The sequence below is a fragment of the Trichechus manatus genome, unplaced genomic scaffold (genome assembly GCF_000243295.1).
Source record: "Trichechus manatus latirostris isolate Lorelei unplaced genomic scaffold, TriManLat1.0 scaffold00229, whole genome shotgun sequence".
In the NCBI taxonomy this organism is placed as follows: Eukaryota; Metazoa; Chordata; class Mammalia; order Sirenia; family Trichechidae; genus Trichechus; species Trichechus manatus.
Genome location: NW_004444165.1, coordinates 959,953 through 983,478, shown reverse-complemented (window position 1 = coordinate 983,478; position 23,526 = coordinate 959,953). Strand labels below are relative to the sequence as shown.

At 37.8% G+C, this 23,526-nt stretch overlaps 1 protein-coding gene across 1 annotated transcript in view; it reads left to right on the top strand.

Moving 5' to 3' along the window:
* EPHA6 (EPH receptor A6) overlaps positions 1-23,526 on the top strand; it is a 1,147,205-nt gene that overhangs the window by 510,626 nt on the left and 613,053 nt on the right.

The window sequence follows — 23,526 nt, the reverse complement described above, 5'->3', positions numbered from 1 at the left end:
AAAAAAAAAAAAAACAACGGAAAAGAAATGTCCTCAGGGATCCCTCTGCACGTCTGTGGAAGCTGAAGGGACGTTCCTTGCCACGCAGCTCTGCCTGGCCAGAAAGGGCTCCCAACTCAATAAAAGGAAAAGAAAACAAACAAACAATTCAAAATGAACAAAAGCCCCGGGATCCCACCAGCGCGGTAGTCCAGACCGGGAAGCAGCTCCACACTTGAATGGAGCTCCACAGCCCCTCAGGAAGAAGCAAAGATGGTGCACGGAGCCATTCAGTCAAGTGAAAGGAGGGGGAGGCAGCAAGAGGCAAGCAAGAAATCAAAAGAAGCAGGAAAAAAAAAAAAAGCAACACCAGCAGCCAGCAAATGGCACTCAGAGAGCCACCCAGTGTGGGCTGGTGTTTCTGTACAAGAGACTGTGTCCATGGGAAGCAGAGGAGGCCAAGTGTGGATGATGAAGGGTAGAGAGTAAGAAAGCGTATATCACAAATTGCTGGCACTCTGCAGCCCCTCAGGAAGAAGCAAAGATGTCGCACGGAGCCAGGCACTCGAGTGAAAGGAGCTGGAGGTGGCGAGAGGCAAGTGAGAAATCAAAAGAAGCAGAATAAAAAAGCAACACTAGCAGCCAACAGATGGCACTCAGAGAGCCAGCTAATGTGGGCTGGTGTTTCTAGACAAGAGACTGTGTTCGTGGGAAGCGGAGGGAGCTGGGTATGGGTGAAGAAGGGTAGAGAGTGGGAAAGCGTATATCACAAATTGCCGGCACTCTGCAGCCCCTCAGGAAGAAGCAAAGATGGCGCACGGAGTGAGGCATTCGAGCGAAAGGAGGGGGAGATGGCCAGAGGCAAGGAAGAAATCAAAAGAAGTGGAAAAAAGCAACACCAATAGCCAACAAATGGCACCCAGAGAGCCGCCCGCTTGGGTGTGTGGAATCCAAGCAGCCGGCGCTTCTCGGTCAAGAGACCGTGGCCGTGGGAGGCAGAGGAGGCCGAGCCGGGGCAAAGAGGGGTGGGGGGTGGGAAAGCGCACCTCGCGAATTACCGGTTGTTTTGTCTCCCGCTGGACGCTCCGTGAGGCTGCTTTCTTGTACCCCCGTTTGCTGGTCTCCGATAGGAGTCCAAGATGGTGGATCCGCGCTGCATTAGCTGGTAGGGGACCTCTGCATGAATCTCTCCTCGCTCTCTGTTCTCTGTCAGTTTTCTCACTCCATTTGGTGCTTGGCTGAGTTCTTTATCTCTTCATTTGATGTTTTAGGGTTTCAGGATTGTTGTATTCTCTGTTCGGCTTAGTTTTTCGGCTCTTTGCTGTGGAGGGACGGCGTGGTGCTTCTGCCTAGAGCGCCATTTTGCCGGAACTCTTAAATATTTCTTAACAAAAAATAAAGATTGAGAATAAGTTATATAAACAATTCATACTTTGAGTATGAACTATTCATAGTAGGAGTTCAATCTATATTATGGAAATGAAAAAAATCTCCAATATATGTTAGGTAAAAAAGCAAGTTGACAAAAAACTATTTAAGGTGTTATAGTAGTGGTAGCTGAAAAACTATTAACAAAGAACAATATATTTCCACATGGATATATATAAGGTTGTAAATGCATTGAAAATAATCTAGAAGAATATAGACTAAATAATTAACAATGTCTGATGATAAACAGATTGAGATTAGGAAAGGAGGCAAGGATAACATTTCTTTTAGCTATATTGTCTGATTTTTTTCTTTGTTTACATTTTATATACAGTCATTACTTTTTCCAAGTAAAATAAAAATACTTAATTTGTAAAAGACCAGCAATGGTACTACTTTTCTACCACCATGACATTATTAACATTCTGTTTTGGTGATGAAAATTCTAGGAACTCTTCAAGAAGGTGCCTGTAAAGTTTGGAAACATAGGTGAATATGTGTAACATCATTAAGGAAAACTTCTATCTATAAAAAAATAAATAATATTATCTACATTTTCAGACTTTATGGGCACTATTTGTTATGAGATGGGCCAACAACTATGAATGAAGCTCATCAATATCACATGTGCTCAGTAAATATTTGTTTAAAGTTGTTTAAGGAATATACCTTGGAACTCCTGAGCATGCTTGCAGAATGCAGACTCATTCTGGTCCTAAAAAAGTTAGGTTAGATGAGGGTTGTTGCCTAAGCTAATATTGTCAGCACATAGGTAGGACAGTGAGCAGTGAGATAAAAACATATTCCACTGTAATTCATTTTAGTCATTTTCTCTGAAGAAAATTATAATGCTTTTTAAATATTTGCTGGGCATTTCCATGTCATGATTAAGGCTTAAAATGGGTAAAGTGAAATAGAATACAATTCTATCACTTTAAAAAGATAAATGCAGCTTCAGAAATGTCCTGTATCTCTCTTCTCACTTTTCACCACAAAGTACTTTAATTTTAGCCTTTATATGCTCTCCTCTTTGGATATGAGAAATTCTTAGATTTTGATCCAAGGGAAGCTTAGAACTATCCTAGGCCAGTTCTTTCCATTTCACATTTAAGGTCATTTTGTGGCCACTACTTAGTTCAGAAACTTTAGCTTCTACCAAATAAATCATTTCTACTTTTTCAATAAGAAAAGAACCAGTATTTTAAAATGCATGTAGACTTGCTGAAAATTTCATCTGCTATTCTTCGATGAGTTCAGGGTTTCATACTCAAGCAAAGCTTCCTTCAAGATTGGTAACAGTGTATATAAGGTGGAGGAGGCTCTGATTATACCTGAACGGAAATGTTAGAAACAAGTTTACTAGGCCTTGGATAACTTGGGAGAGGCAGTGAGCAGGGCTAAAAGGGAATGCATATGAGGGTTGGGGTAATCTGAATATCCGTTGGGTGTAAGTGAGGAATGTTACAATTCTGAGAGGAACAGTATACAACAACCAAACCTACACCTGTAGGTGTGGTGTAGCAGATGCTATCATGTCCGATCCCTATCTTTTCACTCCTACCACTTTAGAGTACGTTGGCCCAATCTCCAATTTACAGCACGTTCTTACTGCCAACACCTTTATATTTGAGTGAGGATTTCATCTCTTGGCTGGAGTCTGCCTTGTGGACAATTGTTGTCCCCAGGTGCAGCCTTCAGTGATGAGTGGTGAGAATTGTGTATGAACACTCCAAAATACTCACCCCTTAGGTGGGTTAACTCTGAGATGTGTGTTCTACTCCTGCTCTCATAGTTTGCCCAGCAGGAATAAGCTTGTCGCACATACTGGTAGTTGGCTTGAAAACTTTCCCTTTATCTCTGCCTTCCTTTCCTTGTCTCATTAACATCCCTCCCCCCCAACACACACATACACACCCATTCACCCTCTCAAGTCCTCTTTATATTTCAAATAAACAACTTATCCTGAATTCTTGTTTCAGAATCAGCTTCTCCGGGAACCCAAGTTAAGGTTACCCTATTGCCTTCTCTATTCCAAATCAGCTTCTTGGAATAGTTTGAAGATGATTTGATTGCAGCCCAAAGTGAGAAAGGGGAACTTTTCAGTTAAAAGCCACCTTCAAGGTAACCTCATGTCTGAAACATTGCTAGAGCTGTAATGATCCATACAACAAAATCTGTCTGTGACTGTTTAATCCCCCTGGTGCTGTCATTTATATCTGGCATACCTTTGATTCTGGATTCAGCTTAACTTCTACCTCTCATCTGCTCTCATCTGCATCTCATTCCAACTTTTTGCTTCTAAATCCTAGCCTAATAACTACAGCACCACCTCCCCCAACTCCATTTCTGCCAAGTCTACACAGGATATGATATGAGTAGCACTCTGGATTGCTCAGCAGCATTGTGAAAGGACCTAAGAGAGTAACATGAGATTAGTAAACGCTTTGCTTTGGTCCCTTTAATTCTTGAGATTTTTATTTGGCCAAAGAAACCAAAACCAAAGTTTACATAGAGAAAAAAAATAAGGGAGTTTTTAAAAAATAGAATGGAGAATCTCATTTTTCCCCCTTTGCTCAATGATGTTTGTTCTTTAAAAAAATAAAAATAAAAAATAATGAAAAGTCTCTAAAACACAAACTTAACATTCAAAGTGCCAGTGTCTGAATAATCACTGAATTTCTATAAGATTGAAATCTAAATTTGAGAAACAGATAGTTTTCACTGGCTTGAAAGTTGAGATATATATATATGTAATTTCCTTCCATTTGAATGATAACTCATTCAGAAGGGTCTGGCATTTATTCAGCCTCCTCTTGCTGCTCTCTCTCCCCAGTTGACCAAACAAATCAAACCAACCCTACTGCCGTAGATTCAATTCTGGCTCATAGCAACCCTATAGGACAGGGTAGAACTGCCCCATAGGGTTTCCAAGGCTGTAAATGTTTACAGAAGCAGATTAACATATCTTTCTCCCATGGAGCCACTGGTGGTTTCCAACCACCGACCTTTCGGTTAACAACTGAGAGCTTTGTGCCACCAGGGCTCCTTTCAAACAAATACAGTGCTCTTATTTCCTGAATGAGTTTGCTAATTGCTGTTGACCAGAGTGCACTGGCTAAGCAGAACACCTACCCGGTGCTGGTGCAGGCAAATCTGAGACAAGAAGAAAGTTAGAGGACAGTGTTCTTGCTCATCTTCTTCTACCTTAGCCAATGGCAAGCATCTTCCTTCATCAATATAGGAATGGGCTTATGGGAACACACATGTCATCTCATAGTGCTTCTCAACCCTGGCTGTACATTAGGGTAACCTGGGGAACACTGGGAGCCCCTCCTCCAGAGATTCTGGTTTAACTGGCCTGGGACTTGACCAGGAACCAGTAGTTTCCAAATTTACTCAGGTGATTCTAATCTTCTCCTGGGATTGAGAAGCACCTGCTAAAGAAGACAGTATGTCTGATGGATAGAGCATTGATATTATAATAGGGCAATCTGAGTTCTACTCCTGGCTTTGCCACAATGAGCAGTCTAAACCTCTGTGGAATTAACTCAGTTCTTTAACTAATAAAACAGGGTTATTGGTGTAATTGAGCTATCAAATCCTTTCTGCTCTAAGGATCTGTGATCCTAATTACTTCCTTGCAAATAGAAACTAAAGTTTAATTCCATACATTGATAGATACTATAAGAAATATAAATATGAATCTGATATTGTCTCTGACTTCAAAGAATTCATTTGCTAGTGGGGGTGACTGGGGATGGCCATGAGTTAACTTTAATATAGAGCTTGATTGATAAAAAATAAATCATGGAGAAAAATGACAGTAAGCAATTTCCTTCTAAATTGAAAAATCTCAATCTCATGGAGGAAGTGATTTGAAATGAACCTCAAATAGGGGTACTCTAGGTTAAGAGCAGAACTTCCCAGAATAAATAAATGAGCCTAGTCCCCATATTAGAGCCCTGGTGATACAGTGGTTAAGAGCTCAGCTGCTAACCAAAAGGTCAGCAGTTCACATCCACCTGCTGCTCCTTAGAAACCCTGTGGGGCAGTTCTCTTCTGTCCTGTTGGGTTACTGTGGGTTGGAATCAACTCGAAGGCAACGGATTTTATTCCCCTTATTAAACAAATAAAAAGTAGTTTAAGATGGTCATATTGATGGAACAATAGGCAAGAATTTCTGAAGACTGCCCAGGAACAAATTTTGAAAGATCTTAAAGACCAGACACTCATTCAAGCATAAGAGGAATAATAGAAGTTTGATATCAATGCCAAAGAGCATTGCATTTCACATTTTGAAGAGTTTTTTCCAAATGCCCTCCAGACTCCTGTCTGGGTCAGTTCTAGAGAGGTTTTAATTGCCCTAACCAGGACTGAAAGCCATGTCTGAAAGCAGAATCTATGAGGTCTTAACTATCACACCATACTGCTGCAGGGTTCTCATCTACATAATAATGAGAAAAATTCCTCTTATTTTATAAATTTACTGTGATCCGTTGAATAAAATAGTGCATGTATGATGCCTCGTGGCATGCCTGGTACATATTAAGGGCTTAGTAAACTATATATTTCTGTCCTGTGGTGCTTTCAAATTGACAGCTTCTGTGCCTGTGTTCCTTTCAGCAATACAAGCATACCCATTCAGCGCCCTTGCCTGTACTGCTTAGTTACACCCTGACTGACAGTCTCCATTACTCAGACTCTTAGTGTAATTTCTCGATCCTCTCACTTAATTTAATTCAACAGATCTTTACTTAAAGTTTACCAGTGCTCAGTAGACCACCTGCCAGGTCCTGTGTTAGGAGCAAGGTGTTACAGAGATGAATACGTCATACACTGCACTTCAGGAGCCTCCAGTCTAATGGTGGAAGAAGACATATTCATAAATGTCCATTACAAGGTCAGTGTGAACATAGCTTTTATTGCCTACTGGAGGTAGAGAAGGGCAGATGTGAAAATTTGATAGTTGTGTGTAGTTTATTTTTCAATTAGACTAAAGTATGATGGCTGGTTTAAGTTGGAAACATTTGGCAAAAGCCTAAAGTGCTTTGGTTCAGAAATTATATGTGAGTTGTAATCAAACTGCCTCTTAGGAAACAGAGGAAAACATGTCTAATTGTAGTTTGTGAATTCTATCTATCTTTCAATAACCATGCAAAACTAAAGCTAATTATCAGTTGGAAATTGTGTTGCATTTCAACAAGGGTGTATCCAAGTTATCAAAATATATTTTCTAGAATTCAGTAAATGAAAATGTCATTTCCTTCAATAAATTATCAAGCATTAATCCTTATCAGTTTCTCTAAAGTCTCTTAATTGAAATCACTGAAGTAGTTACTCATTAAACATATCTGTATAATTGAAAGCAATGAAAAATTGTCTCGGGGAGTCTTTTGATTAGCATTCTTTCTGTTTATTTCTTTAATTTTAAATAGTCAATTAGAGATTTTGGTTCTTTTTCAAAGTTACAGTCAATATTGGAAAATTAAAGGTTGCCTGAAGCCTAAAGTCTATTAATACTTTTTACCAAAATTTGAATTCTTACTTGGGATATTTTTATCCTCCATACAAGTTTCTTCAAGTCACCTGATTCACATTAGTTTATACCCTAGATAAAATGAAACATACAAATATCAGAACATTATTTATTATTAAAGAAAAGTAAACTTGTCTACAAAATGCAATTATTTAATTTGGAAATACACAGAAAGAAAAACTCCATAAAGCAAATATGAAGTCCTATTTTTGTCATTTTATAATGTTTCACGTTAAGTGAATGGAATTAAGTCATTTTTTAATGTAATACTGACTATGATGTTGTAATTAAACTATTTTCATCTTCCATTCCACTGTACTGCCTCAGTGTTCTCATCTGTAATGCCATAATACACATTAAGTAAGGTTAAAACTGGTTTCCAATCTTAATTAAGAAAGTACTGTTATATGCAGCAACACATAGGCCTTACATTTCCCAATGCCCAGTGAAGCCATAAATTCCTCTGTCTGAATTAATACTGGCACACAGGCACATCAGGACCAAAATCTTCATCACCAGCTCATAATTTTTGATTGCTCTACATTGGCAAGTTACTCTAACTAGACACTCTAATGGGTACACACATAACCAAACGTGCTGACAGTGTAGCTTTTACATCTGAGCGTTCCACGCTAGCAAAAGAAGCCTTAAGGAGTTGACCAAGTAATGAAGAGATTGGCATTTTATGAAGTAAGGAAATTTACTGAAAGGCTAGATACATAAATGGATATTGCCCCTCAGATAGCACTCTTATATAGGTTCTCCATACAAGAAACTTTTATGATACTCAAAATATAGACTTGCTTTCTGTGAGCGAAGATCTTATGTATAGTAGAGCAAAGAGAGAATTGCCGAAACTGATTGATAGCACTCTGAGGAAATTTGAAATCCAAGGTCTGGTAGGGCAGCCTGAGGGTATCTTGGAAAAGGAATTAAGAAATATGTCCTCTCCAGTGAATAGTAACAACAATTTACTGATAATTGAGCTGAAAGATAGTTGAACCTGCCTTGACCATATGAGTAATATTCACTCATTCAATAAATATTTATTGAGAAAACTCCTATTGCCAAACACTTCTCTAGGCACTAGGGAAAAGTCATAAATGAAAAGGGTGTTTTTTAGTGCTCTCAAGAATATAAATAAACTAATGAATGAACAAAATACAAATTGTAATAATATCCAGAAAATATGAATATGTGATGTGTTAGGGACTAACTGGTTATAGAATCAGTCCTAAGGTACAAACATCTTTGGTGTATTTCAAAAGATTCAAGAAGGGGAGGCAGAGCCAAGATGGTGGAGTACTTGGAGGCTTCCGGTGGACTCTCTTACAACAAAGACCCGAAAAAACAAGCGATTCAATTATATATGGCAATCTGGGAGCCCTGAACATCAAAGGCAGAGTTGAGGAACCAGACCAAGTGGGAGGGGGAGGGAGAGACAGATCAGAAGCAGCGAGGAGTTGCCAGACCTGACCCAGCGAGAGCGTGAGCCCTTCAGCCCTGAGCAGCTCGGGATGAGCGGTGAGGCAGGCAGACAGCCATGATGGGGAGGAGTATTCCACACACAAAATGACAGCACTAAACTTATAGCTATCAATAATTACACTGAATGTAAATGGACTAAAAGTGCCAATAAAGAGACAGAGAGTGGCAGATTGGATAAAAAAACATGATCCATCTATATGCTGCCTACAAGAGACACACCTTAGACTTAAAGACAAAACAAACTAAAACTCAAAGGATGGAAAAAAGTATATCAAGCAAACAACACTCAAAAAAGAGAAGGAGTGGCAATATTAATCTCTGACAAAACAGACTTTATCCACCACAAAGGATAAGGAAGGACACTATATAATGATTAAAGGGTCAATACACCAGGAGGACATAACTATAATAAATATTAATGCACCCAACAACAGGGCTCCAAAACACATAAAAGAAACTCTAACAGCATTGAAAAGAGAGATAGAGAGCTCCACAGTAGTAGTAGGAAACTTCAACACACCACTTTTGGTGAAGAACAGAACATCCAGAAAGAAGCTCAACAAAGACCCGGAAGAGCTAAATGCTGCAATCAACCAACTCGACCTCATAGATATATACAGAACACTCCACCCAAAAGCAGCCAGGTATACTTTCTTTTCCAACACACATGGAACAGTCTCCAGAACAGACCACATACTAGGCCATAAAGCAAGCCTTAACAAAATCCAAAGCATTGAAATATTACAAAGCATCTTTTCTGACCATAAAGCCATAAAAGTAGAAATCAACAACACAAAAAGCAAAGAAGAAAAATCAAACACATGTAAACTGAACAACACCTTGCTCAAAAACTACTGGGTTATAGAAGAAATTAAGGAGGGAATAAAGAAATTCATAGAATCAAACGAGAATGAAAACACATCCTACCAGAACCTTTGGGACACAGCAAAGCAGTGCTCAGAGGTCAGTTTATAGCAATAAATGCACACATCCAAAAAGAAGAAATGGCCATAATCAAAACATTAACCCTACAACTGGAATAAGTAGAAAGAGAGCAGCAAAAGAAGCCCTCAGGCACCAGAAGAAAGGAAATAATAAGAATTAGAGCAGAATTAAATGAAATAGAGAATAGAAAAACAGTTGAAAGAGTTAACAAGACCCAAAGTTGGTTCTTTGAAAAGATCAACAAAATTGATAAACCACTGGCCAAACTGACAAAAGAAGAACAGGAGAGGAAACAGATAACCTGTATAAGAAATGAGATGGGTAATATCACAACAGACCCAACTGAAATGAATTGAATCACAACGGAATACAATGAAAAATTGTACTCTAACAAATTTGAAAACCTAGAGGAAATGGACAAATTTCTAGAAATTCACTACCTACCTAAACTAACACAAACAGAGGTTGAACAACTAAATAAATCCATAACAAAAGAAGAGATTGAAAAGGTAATTTAAAAGCTCCCAACAAAAAAAAAGCCCTGGCCCAGATGGCTTCACTGGAGAATTCTACCAAACTTTCAGAGAAGAGTTAACACCACTACTACTAGAGGTATTTCAGAGCATAGAAAAGGATGGAATACTCCCAAACTCATTCAATGAAGCCAGCATAACCCTGATACCAAAACCAGGTAAGGACACCACAAAAAAAGAAAATTACAGACCAGTATCCCTCATGAACGTTTACGCAAAATTCCTCAACAGAATTCTAGCCAATAGAATTCAGCAGCATATGAAAGAAATAATTCACCATGATCAAGTGGGTATACAGGGATGGTTCAACATTAGAAAAACAATGTAATCCATCACATAAATAGAACAAAAGAACCACATGATCTTATCAATCAATGCAGAAAACGCATTTGAAAAAGTCCAACACCCATTCATGATAAAAAATCTCAACAAAATAGAGGGGAAATTCCTCAATATCATTAGGGACATTTATATAATGCCAAGAACCAACATCATCCTAAATGGAGAGACTTTGAAAGCATTCCCCCTGAGAACGGGAACCAGACAAGGATGCCCTTTATCACCACTCTTATTCAACATTGTGCTGGAGGTCCTAGCCAGAGCAGTTAGACTAAAAAAAGAAATAAAGTGCATCCAGATTGGTAGGGAAGAAGGCGAAGTATCTCTATTTGCAGATGATATAATCTTATACACAGAGAACACCAAAGAATCCACAAGAAAACTACTGGAACTAATAGAAGATTTCAGCAAAGTTTCAGGATACAAGATAAACATGCAAAAATCAGTTGGATTCCTTTACACCAACAAAGAGAACCTCAAAGAGGAAATCACCAAATCAATACCATTTACAATAGCCCCCAAGAAGAGAAAATACTTAGGAATAAATCTAACCAGAGATGTAAAAGATCTATACAATGAAAACTACAAGACATTACTGTAAGAAACCAAAAGAGACCTGCGTAAGTGGAAGAACATACCTTGCTCACGGATAGGTAGATTCAACATTGTGAAAATGTCAATTCTACCCAAAGTGATCTACAGATACACTGCAATCCTGATCCAAACTCCACTGGCATTTTTTAATGAGATGGAGAAACAAATCACCAACTTCATATAGAAAGGGAAGAGTCCCCAAATAAGTAAAGCATTACTCAAGAAGAAGAACATGGTGGGAGGCCTCGCACTACCTGATTTTAGAACCTATTATACCACCATGGTAGTCAAAACAGACTAGTACTGGTACAACAACAAATACATAGACCAATGGAACAGAATTGAGAATCCAGGAATAAATTCATCCACCTATGAGCAGCTGATATTTGACAAAGGCCCAAAGTCTGTTTACTGGGGAAAAGACAGTCTCTTTGACAAATTTTGCTGGCATAACTGGATATCCATCTGCAAAAAACTGAAACAAGACCCATACCTCACACCATGCACAAAAACTAACTAAGAATGGATCAAAGACTTAAATATAAAATCGAAAACGATAAAAATCGTGGAAGAAAAAATAGGGACAACGCTAGGAGCCCTAATACATGGCATAAACACAATACGAACCATAACAATGCACAAGCACCAGAAGAGAGACTAGATAACTGGGAGCTCCTAAAAATCAAACACTTAGGCTCATCCAAAGACTTCATCAAAAGAGTCAAAAGACAACCTACAGACTGGAAAAATTTTTTGGCTAAGACAAATCCAATCGGCATCTAATCTCTAAAATCTACAAGATACTGCAAAACCACAACAAGAAAAGGAAAAATAACTCAATTAAAAAATGGGCAAAGGATATGAACAGGTACTTCGCCAGAGAAGATATTCAGGCGGCGAACAGACACATGAAGAAATGCTCACGATCATTAGCCATTAGAGAAATGCAGATCAAAACTACAATGAGATATCATCTCACCCCAACAAGGCTAGCATTAATCCAAAAAACACAAAATAATAAATGCTGGAGAGGTTGTGGAGAGACTGGAACACTTATACACTGTTGGTGGGAATGTAAAATGGTACAGCCACTTTGGAAATCGATTTGGCGCTTCCTTAAAAAGCTAGAAATAGAAGTACCATACGATCCAGCTATCCTGCTCCTTGAGATATATCCTAGAGAAGTAAGAGCCATCACACGAATAGATATATGCCCACCCATGTTCATTGCAGCAATGTTCACAATGGCAAAAAGATGGAAACAGCCTAGGTGCCCATCAATGGATGAATGGATAAACAAATTGTGGTATATCCACACAATGGAATCCTATGCAACGATAAAGAACAACAATGAAGCCGTGAAACATCTTATAACATGGAGGAAGCTTGAGGTCACTATGCGGAGTGAATTTATTCAGTCACAGAAGGACAAATATTGTATAAGGCCACTATTATGAGAACTCAAGAAAAGGTTTAAACACAGAAGAAAACATTCTTTGATGGTTGCGAGGATGAGGAGTGAGGGTGAGTGCTATATACTAACTAGATAGTAGATAAGAATTATCTTAGGTGAAGAGAAGGGCAGCACACTCTACAGGGGAAGTCAGCACAACTGGACTAAACCAAAGCTAAGAAGCTTCCTGAATACAATCACTTTGAGGGACAGAGTAGCAGGGGTAGGGGTCTGCGGACCATGCTTTCAGGGGACATCTAGGTCAATTGGCATAACAAAGCTTATTAAGAAAATGTTCTGCATCCTCCTTTGGTGAGTGGCATCTGGGGTCTTAAAAACTTGCAAGCGGCCATCTAAGATGCATCAATTGTTCCCAACCACCTGGAGTAAAGGAGAATGAAGAACACCAAAAACACAAGGAAAGTAATATCCCAAGAGACAGAAAGGGCCACATAAACCAGAGACTTCATCAGCCTGAGACCAGAAGAACTAGATGGTGGCCAGCTACCACCAATGACTGCTCTGACTGGGAACACAACTGAGAGTCCCTGATGGAGCAGCAGAAAGGTGGGGTGCAGAAGTCAAATTCTAGTAAGAAGTACCAGACTTAATGGTCTGACTGAGACTGGAGGAACCCCCGAAAGCATGGCCCTGGATTCTCTATCAGCCCAGAACTAAAACAGTTTCCAAGGCCAACTCTTCAGACAGGGATTAGACTGGACTTTGGGACATACAGTGATACTCATGAGGAGTGTGCCTTTTAGCTCAACTAGATACAAGAGACTAAATGGGCAGCATCTGTCCAGAGGTGAGATGGGAAGGTAGAGAGGGTTAGGAGCTGGTTGAGTGGACATGGGAAGTCGGGTGGAAAGGAGGAGTGTGCTGTCACAGTATGTGGAGAGCAATAACAGTCACATAACAATGTATGTATAAATTTTTGTATGGGAAAAAATTTAAAAAAAAGAAAAGATTCAAGAAGGCCAGTGAACTGGAGCCAAATGAGGGAGGAAGTGAAGGGTTGAAGAGATAGGTAAGGGTCAGATCTTACAGAACCACCCTTCGTCCATATAAGGAGTTTGGATTTTTTTGAAAATGTAATGTTTGCAATTGGAGTAGTTAATCAGTAGAGTAAAAGTAATTTACTTTAGAGTTTCTGCCCCTAAATGCTGATTTGCAATTTTGAAATATTGCTGTGACTATAGTGTCAAAACTATATTATAAGGTGATGGGGGTGTCATGGATTGAACTGTGTCTCCCAAAATTATCTGTCAGCTTGGCTGGGTCATGATTCCCAGTATTGTATGATTGTGTAATCTGATGTGATTTCCTTAAGTGTTGTAAACTCTATCACTATGATGAGGTTATATGTGATCTCCTTATGTTTTGTAAATTCTGTCACTGTGATGAGGTTATACTGATGAGGTTTACAAGATTGGATTGTGTCTTAATCCAATCTCTTTTGAGATATAAAAGATAGAAGTGAGCAGAGACACATAGGAACCTCATACCACCAAGAAAGCAGTGCCTGAAGCAGAGCGCGTCCTTTGGACCAGAGGATCCTGCGCTGAGATGCTCCCAGACCATAGGAAAACTGATGCATCACAAGGACCTTCCTCCAGAGCTGACAGAGAGAGAAAGCCTTCTCCTGGAGCTGGCACCCTGAATTTGGACTTGTAGCCTACTGGACTATGAGAGAATAAACTTCTCTTTGTTAAAACCATCCACTCGTTGTATTCCTGTTAGAGCAGCACTAGATGACTAAGATGGGGCAAAAGTAGAAGCAGAGAACTAGTTAGGAGGCATTATAAAAATTGAGGCAAGAGATGATGGTGATGTGGCATTGGGTTTTAGCAATAGAGATAGACATAAAGGTGCAGAGTTAGCATCTGTTTTGGAAATAGAGCCACAGGAACTGACAGTGATTTGCCTGCTGAAGGTAAAGGTAGGAGATTATATAGGATGTCAGATGTTTATACAGATTGTTCGTAAGAGTGTAAAAGCCTGCCACAAAATAAATTATTGGCCCTAATTTTGAACAGAAACATAGTGCCATTGCCTCAGAAATACTACTGTTAGCTCTGAGTATGACACCTCAAGAAGAATAAAAGATATCAGAGAAAGGTCTAGAAAAATCTAAATGAAATGCATAGGGGAAGAGATCTGTGAAATGATTGTAGTGTGAAGAAAATAGCTAGATCCAGAGAATCCCAAGGCTTAAGTTCTAAATTCAGCTCTGCTTCTAAACCAAGGTGTCATCTGAGCAATGAGTTTTATCTTTCTCAAGTTCTATCTCCTCATTTATAAAATAGGAGTGATGTGGAAGAAGATTATGTCTGTAGTCACTAATAGCTTAAATATTGCATAAACTCTATCAGACTTTTGGTTTGGAAAAATGATAACCGATACATGGCATGATAAAAAGTTATGCAATTATGTAATCTAAACAATTTTTTTCACTCAACAACAGAATAGTGTAAACTTAGGAAACAGTCTACAACTAGAAATTTACTAGAACGTTCTAGAATGGGCTACTAAATTTCATCCATATGAAAGGCAGTACTGTTTAAGGAATAGTAATACTATTAAATACTTGGTTTATTTATTCTTTCCCCAAATAATAATTGATTTACTAGTACTAGTCTCTCAAAAGATGGAAGGAATATGTGGAGTCACTATACCAAGAAGAATTGGTCAATGTTCAACCATTTCAGAAGGTATCATATGATCAGGAACCGGTGGTAGTAAAGGAAGAAGTCCAAGCTGCACTGAAGGCACTAGTGAAAAACAAGTCTCCGGGAATTGACGGAATATCAATTGAGATATTTCAACAAACAGATGCAGTGCTGGAAGTGCTCACTTTTCTATGCCAAGAAATTTGGAAGACACCTTCCTGGCCAACCAACTGGAAGAGATACATATGCCTATTCCCAAGAAAGGTGATCCAACCGAACGCAGAAATTATCGAACAATATCATTAATATCACATCAAGTAAAATTTTTCTGAAGATCATTCAAAAGCAGCTGTAGCAGCATATCAACAGGGAACTTGCAGAAATTCAAGCTGGATTCAGAAGAGGACGTGGAACCAGGGATATCATTGCTGATGTCAGATGGTTCCTAGCTGAAAGCAGAGAATACCGGAAAGATGTTTACCTGTGTTTTATTGACTATGCAAAGGCATTTGACTGTGTGGATCATAACAAATTATGGATAACATTGTGAAGGATGGGAATTCCAGAACACTTAACTGTGCTCATAAGGAACCTGTACATAGATCAAGAGGCAGTCCTTCCAACAGAACAAGGGGATACTGTATGGTTTAAAGTCAGGAACGGTGTGCATCAGGGTTTTATCCTTTCATCATACCTATTCAATCTGTATGCTAAGCAAATAATCCAAGAAGCTGGACTATATGAAGAAAGGCATCAGGATTGGAGGAAGACTCATTAACAACCTTCAGTATGCAGATGACACAACCTTCCTTGCTGAAAGTGAAAAGAACTTGAAGCACTTACTGATGAAATCAAAGACTACAGCCTTCAGGATGGATTACACCTCAACAGAAAGAAAACAGAAATCCTCACAACTGAACCAATAAGTAACATCATGATAAGTGGAGAAAAGATTGAAGTTGTTAAGGATTTCGTTTTACTTGGATCCACAATCAACACCCATGGAAGCAGCAGACAAGAAATCAAAAGACGCATTGCATTGGGCAAATCTGCTGCAAAAGAACTCTTTAAAGTGTTAGAAAGCAAAGATGTCACCTTGAAGACTAAGATGCGCCTGACCCAAACCATGGTGTTTTCAATCACCTCATATGCATGCAGAAACTGTGGTGGCTTGGTGGTTAAAAACTACGGCTGCTAACCAAAAGGTCAGCAGTCTGAATCCACCAGCCACTCCTTGGAAACCCTATGAGGCAGTTCTACTCTGTCCTGTAGGGTTGCTATGGTCGGAATAACTCGACGGCAACAGATTTTTTTTTCCATATTCATACAAAAGCTGAACAATAAATAAGGAAGACCAAAGAAGAATTGATGCCTTTGAAATGTGGTGTTGGCAAAAAATATAGAATATACCATGGACTTCCAAAAGAATGAACAAATCTCTCTTGGAAGAGGTACAACCAGAATGTTCCTTAGAAGCAAGGATGATGAAACTATGTCTCACATACTTTGGATGTGTTATCAGGAAGAATCCCTGGAGAAGAGGTCATCATGCTTGGTAAAGTAGAGGGTCAGCAAAAAAGAGGAAGACCCTCAATGAGATGGATTGACAGAGGAGCTGCAATATGGGTTCAAGTATAACAGCAATCGTTGTGGATGGCACAGGACCTGGCAGTGTTCTGTTCTGTTGTACGTAGGGTTGCTACGAGTCGGAACCGACTTGATGACACATAACAACATCAGCAAGTGCCCAAAAATATAAAGATCTTTTACATGATTCGATAAAACTTTGTTTAAAGGAAACATTATATAGCACTTACCATGTGCCAGGTACTAAGTGCTTTAGATATGTTAATTAAGTTTATTCTTAAGATCCCCATACAAGATAAGTGCTATTTTTACATCAATTTTACAGATGAGAAAATGAAACACAGAGAAATTAACTGACTTGCCTAAGATCCATAGTTTAATTAGTGACCTGGGAAGGTTTAAATCGAATCCAGGTTACCTGCCCCCAGAGTCTCTGCCCCTAAATGCTGTATTAGATCTGAGGTTCATATAGAAAAGACAGTGTTCTTTCTATGAGAGTTTAGCCCATAGAGGCAGTTTGTGGGTTCTTATAATAAATTATTCTTCACCATCAAGATGAAAAGAACAAAGACACTAAAATCCCACAGAAAAGAATTATGGAGAAATAAAAAGAATTTATATATAAAAGGCTTTCAATGCACTCAGCAGAGTTGATTGAATAAATTGAACACTCAAAACATGTTTGTTGAATGTATTGGCATTAGACTGGGTTTCAAGTAAAGTACCTGAGTCGTCCAAATGATTAACATCCTTGGCTTCTAACCAAAAGGTTGGCAGTTCAAGTCTACCCAGAGGTGACTTTAAAAGGTCTGGTGATCTACTGCCAACAAATCAGCCATTGAAAACTCTATGGAGCTCAGTTCTACTCTGGCATACAAGGGGTTTCATGTATTGGAATTGACTGAGTGGCAACTGGTAGGTTTCAAGTGGATTCACCTAAAATGGAGGTGTTTTCCCTACTAATCTTTAAAATTGGTTGACTATAATGGTTTAGAAGAGGTGATCTTCATGAAGACAGAGAAGAAGGGGAGAAATTTTTGTTGGATATGTTTTAGAACTATCTATTAGGCTTATATTTTTTATTAAAAACATATGTAAAAATTAATTACCAGTATATAACTCTATAGTAAATCTTTGGCTTACTTCAATCAGCAAATTAGGTTACAGCAAAATTAAATTCAGTTGTCTCAAATAAGAACTTTCATTCCACTGACATGGAAGATGTAGGAAAATTTCTTTCTTCCAGATTACCTTTCTGCCACAAAGAAAATCTAATAAACTGTTTTTGTTTTGTTTTGTTTACTATGAGGAAATACATACATCAACTATATTGAATAGTTTATATATTGAATATATTGTTAAAATTAGACTTTACAAAACTTAAACATAAGTTTATAAAATTCTAAAGCACATTTTTGATCATTTAAGATGTGTTTTTAAACTATAGTTACAGTATAATACTTTAATACATGTGACTGGAGTATTCAGTTAGCCATTATAGCTATTTTCTTGAGTATTTTAGATACAGAAGAGTTTCTTGTTTTTTCTTGGCATTGTGAATTTTTGTTGGCTGATTGACCTTAAAACTTTCATTCATTACTTATAATGAGCTAGGCACCATGCTAAACACTTTGCATAAATTATATTATTCATCATCCCAATAAAAACAGAAAAACCAATCATCCCAATAGGTAGGTAGTAGTCCTACTTCCATTTTATAGATGAGGAAATTGAGACTTGCAAGGCTTAAATAACTAAACAGGTAAGTTTAAATAAGTAAATCGGTACGTACTTGTTGTTGTTAGGTGCTGTCAAGTTGGCTCCGACTCATAGCAACCCTATGTATGTGTAACAATGAACCATTGCCCATTCCTATGCTATCCTCATAATTGTTGCTATGTTTAAGCCTATTGTTGAAAGCCACAGTGTCAATCCATCTCATTGAGGGTCTTCCTCTTTTTTGCTGGTCCTCTACCAGCTATGGTGTCCTTCTTCAGGGATTGGTCCCTCCTGATAACATGTCAAAGTAAGCAAGATGAGGTCTCGACATCTTTGCTTCTAAGGAGCATTCTCGCCATACTTTCTCCAAGATGATAGGTTTGTTTGCTCTTCTGGCAGTCCATGGTATATTTAATATTCTTTGTCAAGACCACGATTCAAATGTGCCAATTCTTCAGTCTTCCTATTTACCTGTGGCAGTATGTTTCAACCAACAGAATTTTATAAGCTTTTGTGTCAAAAGCCCCAAGCCCTATCCACAATGATAAGGTTAACATCGTTAGGAATGTTAAATGTATTTAATAATTATGTTTAAATTTCACTTCGAGTTTACCTTGTTCTTTGCCTAAAGCCTAATTAAATACATTTTTAAAATCTCATTTAAAAATGTAGAACAGAATTCAAATTCACATGAAAATACCAAACTTAATGGTCTGACAGAGACTGGAGGAACTCCCGAAACTATGGCCCCTGGGAAAGATAAGAACAAGGAATAAATAAAAATCTCATTTATCTTTACAGTGCCACATTTTCTTCTTTAACACCACTACCCTTATTTGTTGTTGTTGTTACGTGCCCCCAAGTCTATTTCAACTCATAAGGACCCAACGTGACAGAGTAGAACTTCCCCATAGGGTTTTCTGGGCTGTAATCTTTACAGGAGCAGATTGCCAGGTCCTTCTTCCACAGAGCCACTGATTAGATTTGAACTGCCAACTTTTCAGTTAGCAGCTGAGCTCTGAAATGTTATGCCAGCCAGGACTCCTTTTCACCCTTATTTAGTTGTTACATATTCCTTGTCTGGATCTCTGCTTTGTTTCCCACACAGTCTCCTTGCTTCTTGTCTCAGATCTCTTCAATATATTTAGTACACTGCCAGAAGAATCTACTTTAACTTGTGCTCCCTTGTTCAAAAACTTTGGTGCCCTTTAGAATAAATATAATATTCTCTAGATTGTCTTATAAGACCCTTGATAACCTTACCTCATTAACTACTTTATATCTACCTTCTTTCCAATGTCAACTCTTTGCTTTATCCAACCTGGTTTCCTCACGGTATATAGGAACATATAATACTCGTTTCCGTTCCCGTCTCTTTTTTCACATTCGTCTTCCCATTTTACCTTTCCATAGGATAGAGATCCAGTTAAAGTACCACATCCCTAGGCTAAAAAGTTAATTTCAGCTACTCCACCCTTTATTAATATGATTCTTCTTGAAACTCCAGGCATTTATTATCTGTGCCATTCATGCGGTATTTAATCCTGTAATATCCTATATTTTCATATAACTTGAGTTTATGTTCACCACCTCTTAATGAACTGGCTCTTATATAACCTGTGCCCCCTATACTTGGCTGTTATATGCTGAGTGAATAGTAACTACAGTCACTTATACATTTACCAAAGTTATTCCACTTGAGACTAATCAAAGGGGATTGTACTTGAAAATGCAGTCTCAGCTAAACAGTTATTGAAATAGCCCCATTATTTTTATATTAATTCTCCAGTTTGTAGAGGTGTAAAAAAAGGGAAAATTATACATGCATTCAAATGAAAGTATGCAGTCAAACGTGGGAGCTGAATATGTTCATCAACATGGTAATCTGAGACAAAAGTTCTAAAATTGCAGGCTTCAAAATAAAAGTGTGTTTTACAATTTAGATACAATGTTCTAAATAGTCAGTGCTTGGATATTATATTTCTTTGATAATGAATATAACATGTTATGTTATTCCAGCTGTGTTTTGCAAGTGTTTTTGCCACTTTAACAAGGTGTATCCGAATATTTATAATTTAGTAAAATTTGTAGAATATCAAAAATTTGGTTTCATAAGTCAGAGAGTATCAGAGACCATTAATTAATTTAGTTATTCATTTGGCAAATATTTATGGAGCAGCTAATATGCACTAAGCATCTCTATTAGAGGATGAGGATTTAAAAACAGTTCCTTCTTACAAGTATTCATGCTCTGGTCATGAGATGGTCACAGAATCAAACTACTGCAGAATAGTCGAATACATGTGATAATGGAAGCATGTCTAGTATGCAGTTGGAACAGAGAAGAGACACAAATTGGTATGTATATTAAAATGTAATTTTTTTTGTCCAATAGCTTATTTTACCTTAATATTTACAGTGTGTACCAATTTAAAGAATTCTGATATACAAATGTATAAAATGGGTTAATTAGAGAGTTTACAATTTAAGGATGTCTGCTAACATATTCAAATATTTAAACATGCATGAACATAAAATATTCCATAAAATTTCATATGTATACAGCTTCTGATTAATAGGATATATAGCTCTATAATAGAAAACTGCCTCTATGGGTCCAGATTTTCCAGTAGAAACTCTTATTATGAGTTCCTGAAATGATATAACTTCTTTTACAGAAGATCTCCTGCTTGCCATGAAAATTGGACTGTCCAAGCACCAGCTTACAGATGATCTGACTGGGTGTAAAATAGTCATTGGGAAATTCAGGCTTAGGCCAACAGCGTTAGTATATGGGATGGCTCTATGTGTGTTGAACTAGATGAGAGCCAAACCAAGAGACCTTACCGTGTTCTGATCAGACACATCACATCTGTAAAACCTGCACTTCGTAGTTTCTACTGATCACACAGCCATATAGAACCATTGGAAGTAATGTATTGGAAGCTCAGAATCTTGAGTGTTAGCTGTTGCTGCATGCAGCATTTCACCCTTGTGATCCATGAAAATCAGTCATGTCCAAATCATGCTGTATCAGTCAATATAGGTACTGTACTTACACTGGATAGAAGACACTGTTCCGGTTTACATCAATTCAATATCTACAGAACATTCAGTGAAATGTAGAGCAAGGTTTTGATAAGCGATTTAAAATGATAATAGAAAGATGATAAATAAACTACCATTTAGTAACACCATTAGTTGATGTTTGACATAAAAACATGAATTGCAATAAGGAATACAAAATAAAACTCAAAGTATTATTATGATATTCAAGCAGTACAGTTTTACTCTAAAAATATAGGGGTACTTATGGTGGAACTATATTGGAAACCTCTGTTTACATCTCATCCAGTCATACAAGTAATCATTTCAAGTTTTCGTGGCAATTAGGAACAAATATTATCAGAACTTACTGAATATTTATCAGATTAAAACCTTTATGAATATTAATGTAATGCATTTTCTTTAAAATTTTTAATGAAATCAGTTGGTAAATATTTTGACTATCTGCTCTGCTAATCATTATTCTAGAATATTCTCACATAATTTTATGACTAATTAATATATATGGCTTAAGTACATATACAAGTAACCCATACAACTTATTTTCAAACCTCTACTATGTCTGCAGTAATGTCCTAGTGTAATGGCATATACAGGAGCCGTACTATTAAGTACCCCCAACCATCTATCAGTTTGTCATACTGTGGTGCTTCCATGCTGCTATGATGCTGGAAGCTATGCCACATGCCACCAGTATTTCAAATACCAGCAGTGTCATCCTTGATAGACAGGTTTCAGCAGAGCTTCTAGACTATGAAAGGCCTGACAATCTACTTCCAAAACTTAGCCAGTGAAAACCCTGTGGATTACCAAAGAATATTGTCCTATATAGTGCTGGAAGATGAATTCCCTAGGTTTGAAGGCACTTAAAATATGCAGTGGCCAAAACAATGGACTCGAGCATACCAATGATTGTGAAGATGGTGCAGTGTTTTCTTCAGTTGTACATGGGGTCACCATGAGTTGGAGCCAAGTTGAGGGCAACTAACAACTATTATGTAATTTACAATGTAGCTGAGAAGACATGCCTGTTTATATGAAATAAGAAACAACAGTTTTCAAAATGTGGAATTTAAATGATAATTGCAATAGTAGGGAGGTAGAGATAAATGTGGACAAATATTGCCAGAAATGTCTTCATATATTAACTATGTATTTATACCTATGTACATAAATACATATGTTTATGTTTGTTTATATACATTTATATGATCACAAAGTTTTTATCTGAACAAACACATGACATAGGACAATCACAACTGTCAGACTGAATAGATTGTAAGTTTGTTGCTAAGCCAGCAGAAGATAGAGTTGTTGTACTTCACTGATGTGCCAGAGCACCTGAGACAATGAGCAGTGATGAGTGAGTTTGGTCAAAATGTCCAAATCATGCATACAAGCTATTTTATGATGAGTCTGTTCTTCAACTCTAGATTGAAATATCTTGCTTATTTTTCTAAAAAATGAGGTGGCCACATAAAGTAGTTTTTTATGAAATAAATTTTTTAGAATACATTTTGGTACCTAATGATTTGAATAAAGTATTATTATTTTTGTTTCTTACAAAAAAGGAAAGTGGCTAAGAGAGTATGAAACCATTAATTAAAATCATAACTGTCAATTAAGAAGTACCGTAAAAGACTGTTTTTTATTATAACAGTTATTTATAATCCAAATATTATTTATAACTGATTGTCCTTTAAAAGTTGTTGTTCACTCCATCACTTACTTAAGTTACAAAATAAGCACACTGTTCCACATTCAGTGGGTAACCAACTGTCATGGATTGAAATGTGTCCCCCCAAAAATGTGTGTAGCAACTTGGCTAGGTCATGATTCCCAGTATTGTATGATTGTGTTATCTGATGTGATTTCCTTATGTGTTGTAAACTCTACCACTATGATGAGATTATATGTGATCTCCTTATGTGTTGTAAATTCTATCACTGTGATGAGGTTAACTGTTGAGGATGACAAGATTAGTGTCTTAATGCAATCTCTTTTGAGATATAAAAGAGAGAAGCGAGCAGAGACACATAGGAACCTCGTACCACCAAAAAGCAGTGCCGGGAGCAGAGCACGTCCTTCGGGCCTGAGGTTCCTGCGCAGAGAAGCTCCCAGACCAAGGGAAGACTGATGACATGGACCTTCCTCCAGAGTTGATGGTGTAAGCATTCCCCTGGAGCT